Source organism: Marmota flaviventris, chromosome 2, assembly GCF_047511675.1.
Source record: "Marmota flaviventris isolate mMarFla1 chromosome 2, mMarFla1.hap1, whole genome shotgun sequence".
Classification (NCBI taxonomy): Eukaryota; Metazoa; Chordata; class Mammalia; order Rodentia; family Sciuridae; genus Marmota; species Marmota flaviventris.
The window spans coordinates 15305462-15311575 of record NC_092499.1 but is presented as its reverse complement, the minus strand read 5'-3'; positions in this window follow the sequence as shown (position 1 = coordinate 15311575).

Below are 6114 nucleotides of genomic sequence, written 5' to 3'. Positions count from 1 at the left end.
AGCACTTTTGTAACACCAAGAAGGGAATATTCATTTATTTGGATAGAGGCATCCTAAAACTACATCTGGGTCATCCAATGAGGATGTATGTCCCTAGAAAAGCCCAGCTTCAACTCTCCTTGGAAGCCATTCTGCTGTCAGGAGGCTCCAGGGTGGAGGAAGGTGTGCCTCCCACCTTGGGACCTCCCACTTCTTCGGCTCCTACTTTCCACAGGTCCCTGGCTTCCCCCAGGCCCCTCCCCCACTCAGTAGCAACCGAGGGCTTCTGGTCAACCCTTTTCCTAAGGTTTCTTTGCAATTATACCTACATAGTTTTTACTTCCCATTTCTTTTAAGATGTTTGTTTTTTGTTAAAGGACTCATACAGAGATTTTTTTTCCCCTCTCTCTCTCTCTCTTTCTGTCTCTCTCAGGGGATTAGCATTTTTCGTAAGAGCTGAATAATAAAACTAGATTGTAAAAGCCTGTCAGAAACGTAGTGGTGCGTGTCTTCCTTCTCATAATTGTCTTGGTAATTGTCTTGGAATGATTAGGATTGAACTTTGTTGTTGTTGTTATTGTTGTTCCAAAATGAAAAAAGGCAATTTTTCTCTGCCAGGCCTCAAGGATGGGTGTCAAGGGGGAAATGACCTGTGATGCCTTAGAAAATGCAAATTCGAATATTCTAGAGAAAAAGAAAAATGTGGAGCAAAGTGAGATGGAGAATTAATGAGTAGACCAACAGGTGTGGTTCAAGTGTGTCTTAACCTCTTACACCTCTCACGCTACTTTGAGAATTTGAGAGAGACACACATACACAAAGACATGGAAAATATGGCAACTATTTCAGGAGAATTATAGATTCCATGGCTCTCAGGTTAAGAACGCCTTGTGGGGGCTATCAGAATGTTTTCCCCTCCTGGTTCAACTTTAAGACTGGAGTTAGGATAAATGGATAAAATTTAGATTCCATCAGGCAGCACATATGTAATTATGCTTAATGCGGAGGTGGGTACAAAACAAACAAAAACCCCAAAAAACAAGAAAAATTGTAAGAGCTCATCCCCGCCCTCCAGGGCTTTGAAGGAGTCTACACAAATTCACATGAGGAAACTTTAAACAAGAAGCATAGAACCAGGAACAGTGGTGCACACCGGTAATCACAGCAACTCGGAAGGCTGAGGCACGAGTATCACAAGTTCAAAGGCAGCCTCAGCAATGGTGAGGTGCCAAGCAACTCATTGAGACCCTGTCTTTAAAAGTAAAATACAAAAAAGGGCTGGGGATGTGGCTCAGTGATCAAGTGCCCCTGAGTTCAATTCCCAGTACGCACCCCCCTCCAAAAAAAGAAAAAGAAAAGTAGAAATCAGCTCCACGGGTGAGGTATGGATGAGAAGCACCGCAGCCTTTAGGACAAGGGAGTCCATGAAGATTTCATAGACAAAGAAGGTTTCAGTTGAACCTGAAGGATCTATAGGGCTTAGGTTTACAAAGGGGAAATGAGAGAATATATGCTTACATCTGCTACATCTGGGTTTGAACCCACTCTGTCCCTAACAGGCTTGGTACATGCTAAATTCACTATCCCAGCCTTTCAGAATCATCTTCTGTAGAATGGGCATTTTTACAGAATGGATGGGAGTAATAAATGAGTTATTATTATTATTTTTTAAAGTACCTGAGGCAGTGCCAAGAAGGCAAAAGCTATATCTCCGGTTTGTTACCATATCCCAAGAGCATAATGCAGGGGCTATCCCATAGAAGATGTCTGATGAATACCTGCAAGAAGAGTTGCATGAATGAATGAGGGAATTAAAAAATACGTTGAGGTGTAGTCAACAATAATGATGAATCTCATGTGTGGCGATATATTTCTTTTTTCAAACATATTTATTAGAAACTCAAATTGTATCGAGAGAATAAAAAGAGAAGCCATAGGCTGGGAGAAAATATTTGCAAAATGCATAGCTGGTCAAGAACAGAGAATATACAGAGATCTCTTAATAAGAAGAAAACATAAACCAATTTAAAAATGGGCCAAAGACCTTACCAAAAACCTCACCAAAGATTATATACAGATGGTAAACAAGCATATGAAAAGATGTTCCATGTCATATGCCATCAGGGATATGACAGCAATCAGATACCATGGCACATCTATTAGTAAGGCCGCAGTCTAGAACACTGACATACAAAATGCTGGTGAAGATAGGGAGGGAGCAAGAGGAATTCTCATCAATTGCTTCTAGGGTTGCAAATGGTACAGGTGCTTTGGAAGACATTTAGGCAATTTTTTACAAGACTAAACACCCTCTTACCATGCAGTCCCGTAGTCATGATCCTTGGTGTTTACCCAAAGGAGTTGAAAACTTATGTCCATGCAAATACTAGTACACCAATGTGTATAGCAGCCTGTTCATCATTGTCACAACATGGAAGCAACTACATGTCCTATAGTAGGGTGAATGGATAGATAAGCTGTGGCACATTCAAATGAAGGAATATTGTTTACTGACAAAAAGAAAAAAAAGAAAAAGAGCATTCAAGTCATGAAAAGACATGGAAGAAACTTGATGCATATTATTAAGTGAAAAAAGACAATATACTGAATGATTCCAGCAATGCGACATTCTGGAAAAGGCAAAACTACAAAGATAATGAACCAATCAGTGGCCACTGGGGGTTAGAGGAATAGATGACCAGGCAGAAGAAAGATTTGGGGGGCTGTGGACTATTTCCTTTTGTACCATAATGGTGAATATATATCATATGCTTGTTATATATTTTCCTGTGCAGCACCAAGTAAACCCTAACATAAAAAAATAATAAAAAATAAGTCACAGCTATAGATAAAACCAAAAGATGCATACTGTGTTCCATGTTCATCATGGACAAACTCCCCAGATTCTGGGTTATGAAAGTGATTTACAGCTTCATCTCCAGGTTCGCACGTCTTAGTAGGTTTTTACTTTCTTTGTCTTCCGGTTTTCAGCAGTTTAATGTGATGTTCCTGGCTGTTATTTCCCTGGGTTTGTCCTGTTGGTGGTTCACTCAGCTTCTTCAATCTGTGGGTTGATGTTTTTCATCAGCTTTGGGACATGCTTGGTCAGTCACTACTCCTCCAGTATTACTTTCTGTCCTATTCTCTCCCCTCTCCTCAAGTTTCTAATTGTGTGTATGTTAGAACTTTTCACTGTGTCATGTTTTTATCCTCTTTTCTATCTTTTCCCATTCTTCTTTTACCTGTGTTCAGCTAAACACTTTCTATTAACTTGTCTCTCAATTACTCACGTGTCTTCCTCTGGTTCTAATCTGCTCTTAAACCCATTTAATGGGATCTTCATATCAAATGGCAAGGTTTTTCATGCTAGAATTTTCATTTATCTTTTGTTATGATTCCAAGTCTTCAACAAAATTATCCATCTTTTCAAAAAATTTCTTAAATGCGTTAATCAACCTTGATTATTTTAAAGTCCTTGTCTGTCATTTCCAACATGTAGATTACCTGTGAGTCTGTTTCTAGTGACTATTTTTTCTCTTGGTTTTCAGTCATGTGGTATTTCTTCCTGTAGGGCTTGTAATAGCTGTATCATTTTATGAGACCAACTCTGTTAGACAAATCCTTAATCCAGATATGTATAATGTAGACAAATCCTTAATCCAGATATGTATAATGTATCTATAAGGCTGATTCCCAAAATTACAAAGATATCTCAGATGCCTAAGGAGACAAACATCACTATTTGGTTTGCGCCACCTGGGATTCTTGAGGCTCTGGGACAATTTTTTTTTTTCATTCAACATTCATGCAACAAGCATTTGAGATCCTTTGTATGCCAGTAAAGTTCTTCTGATGCTAGGAACGTCTTGGTGTCCTTATGGAACTTGAACTTCATTGGAAAAAGACAGGAAGGAAAAAAGGCAAATAAAAAGCAAGAAAAGCTATCAGATACTCATGAGTGTGTGTTGATAATTAAAACAGAATGACATGCTGAAGAATAACTGGGTGACTTTACGCTGGATGGTTAGGGAAGGATTTGAAGAAGTTAACCCCGAGAATGATAACTGAATGCCAAGAAGGAACCAGCCACATGATTACAGGGACAGCATCTGAGGCCCAAGGGAGAGCTAGAATAAGGACCCAAGAGAGGCACAAGGTTGGCCTGTTAAAAGAAGGGCAAGAAGGTCAGAGTATCTGAAGCCAAGAGTTTGAGAGTGACAGAAAGAGGCAGTGGACAGAGACAAGGGACAGATAATTTAGAGCTTCATACATCAGAGTAAAACATTCAGATTTATTCTAAGTGTGATAAGAAACCATTAAGAGTTTTAAGCAGGAGAGGTAAGGGTCTGACTTATAGTTTTAAATTATTCTTTAACTTCTGTGAAAACAGTAAATTTGCAGGACAAGACTGGAAGCTGAGAGACAAGGTAGGGTGCTAATTACAGCGGTCCTGGAGAAGATGGTAAGGTCTTGGTTGGGGGTAATGGTAGTGGAAATGAACATGAATGGCAAGACTCAAGATAGCTTTTGGTGGTACAGTAATTGGATCTGCCAATAACAGGTTAATGAGGAAGGAGAGAGAGAAATCAAGAATAACTCCTAGATTTCTGGTTAAAGCATCTAGGTAGATGGTGAAGCCATCCCACTAAATTGGGGAAACTGAGAGAAAGCTAATTTGGGGCTAGTGGGGTTGGACTGAGGATCCTTCTTCAGCCATGTTAAATTAGTAATGTTTATTCAACATCTGAGTGGAGATATCAAATAGATAATTTGGTGCATGTGTTTGGCATTTTGGAGAGAGATTAGGGCTACATACAGATTTGGAAATCACTGCCAGGGAGATGCTATTAGAAGTCTTGGAACTAAATAAGACTCCTGTATTTTTTTTTTGCCAAGTCAAGTATATAGAAACATGATATTTTGAAACTGTAAGGGACATTAAAAATGTCCTCTAGTCCAATCCAACTGTTTTCTAAGTAGGGAAATTGAGGCCTAGCAGGGCAAATGCTTTCTTATCATCACAGAATCCATCAGCATTCGGGGCTTTCTTACTTTTTTCAGGACATTTTTATTTACTTTCTGTTTCTAAAATAGCTTCAGGGTTATAGTAAATATTTGTTGGAAGAGATCATTACACCATGGGCAATATTAAACTTTAAATGATCAGAGAGAGAGAAAGAAAGAAACTACAAATACATTGCTTAAAAAGATTTCACTATCAGGGCTGGGGTTGTAGAGCACTCGCCTCTCATGTGTGAGACCCTGGGTTCGATCCTCAGCACCACATAAAAATAAATAAACAAAATAAAGATATCGTGCCCATGTATAACTAAAAAAAGTATTTAAAAAATACAAGATTTCATTATCAATTCAAATTTAAATAAAGAAGCAGTTTCATTGGCAGATGGATTGGCTAGGTGAAAAATATGAATGAGCAGAAACATTTTTCTCCGGAATGTATTGTGGCTGGTGCAACCTTAGATTCTTTTTTTTAAAATAATGTTTTAAACGAAAAGATGGATCATTTCTTCATTAGATAGAGGGTTGGGGAAGTAATGTAAAATCCCAGTTACCGAATTGTTAAGCAGAGTATTAAAATTCCTTAGAGCTGGGTCGAACACACACACACACAGACCCATCTACAGTTTTATTAGACAAACAGCACTTTGCTGCTAAGGTAAAGAGGTACTGAAGGAAGCCGTGAGAGTCCAAGAACACCCACGTATTTGTGCTAGTTCATGGAGAGTAAACTGTAAGAGGCAAAGGTTGAAACTGATATTGAGACTGCTATGGCATTTTATCAGAAAAGAGCTAATCTAGGCACTGCAGATAAAACAATGTGGCAATAGCCCATCAATAATTGCTTTTATGAAAGTCCTGCTGACCTGCTGATGAAACTCTCCATAGATGGTCATAGAAGATATTCCAAGTCTCCTATTCCAGGTGCTTTTCCACCTGTGAGTCTCCTTTGAAAAAGCAGCAGCAGCAGTGGCTGTGTCTTTTCCCAGGGCCTGTGTCCGGAAAGCTCTGCTTCGGTACAATCGACCACCCTAAGCATCACTGAACCTCTTTGAGCTTCAATTTCCTCATTAGTAAAATGAAGCAAGCAATCATTTGAGAATCCCTGGAGCCTTC